We start from the raw sequence: 1,148 nt of genomic DNA on the forward strand, positions 1-1,148 counted from the left end.
CCACCTGACAGGTCCGTTTCAAACACCTGCGGCCCAGGAGAGCAGGCAGGCCGGCTGGGGGGGTCAGGGCCCCCCCTTCCGGTGGGAGGCAGCTGCGCAGGATGCTCTGCTGGGGGCCCTGGGGAAGGGCGGGCGCCCCTTGGCCCGAGGCTTTTCCTTTTTTTACGATGTATTTATTGATGCACACAGAGCTGGGGCGCAGGCCAGCGGTGGGCGGTGAGAGGCGCCCCAGAATCAGAGCGGGGAGCAGGGCGGGCACACGGTGGAAGCACACCGCTGAGGGGAGCCGCGGGGAGACAGGAGGGGTCTGCCGCGCCCCGGGGTCCCTGCGGGCGGGCATCGAACTCGCGCTGCGGCTGCCTGTTGGCCACCGGGGCCCTTCTGTTCCTTCTGATAGGACGGCGGAGGGGTATTCGAGTCGCACCCCCGCACCCGCCGGGAGCCTGCGGGGCCCCCGACCGCCCCCGCGCCCCCCGCTCCCCCTCAGGGTCGCCGCTTCTGGCCCTTCCCGACAGGGTGGGCGGGCGCGGCCCAGCGGGCCTGGCTGCGGGGATCCAGCTTCCTGGAAGCCAGGCGGGGTGGGGGGCTGGCCCTTCCTAAGCACGTCCACTTTATTTGGACACGAAGCATTTATGTTAACGCGGCTCCACAGGCTTGTTCTGGGAAGAAACGTCTCAAATCATTGTGTGCCGCTTCTCCCCAGACAGTCTGTGCAAACGGCCTGCTCACTCTCCGCCTCTAGAAGGCGGGAGACTGCGGAGGACAGCGGCGCCGCCCCCCCAAGAAGACAAAGCCCCGGCACCCGGATCACGGGCGGCTGGCCCCTTGCTAGCACAGGGCCCTAGGGACGATGCGTTACAGGTAGTGACCCCCAAACCTGCCCACTCTGCATAGATTCTGCCCCCGCCGCCTCAAGACAAAAGTAAGACCTTTCACGGAAAGGAGCTTTAATACAGTCAGTGTGCAACACTGAACGGACAGGGCAGAGTGTCCAAATCAGCCCAGCGCGCGTCCCCCGTGGGCACCGGACCCCGGAAGGGGCGGCCAGCCAGGCCTGAGAGCCGGCCACAGCCCCTTCCCCGGGGCCACAGGGCGGGGCGCCGCGGCTGGACGGTCTGGGAGGGAGAGAGCAGCGTCAGGGCCAGGGC

Source organism: Condylura cristata, unplaced genomic scaffold, assembly GCF_000260355.1.
Source record: "Condylura cristata isolate star-nosed mole 26May11 unplaced genomic scaffold, ConCri1.0 scaffold00075, whole genome shotgun sequence".
Lineage (NCBI taxonomy): Eukaryota > Metazoa > Chordata > Mammalia > Eulipotyphla > Talpidae > Condylura > Condylura cristata.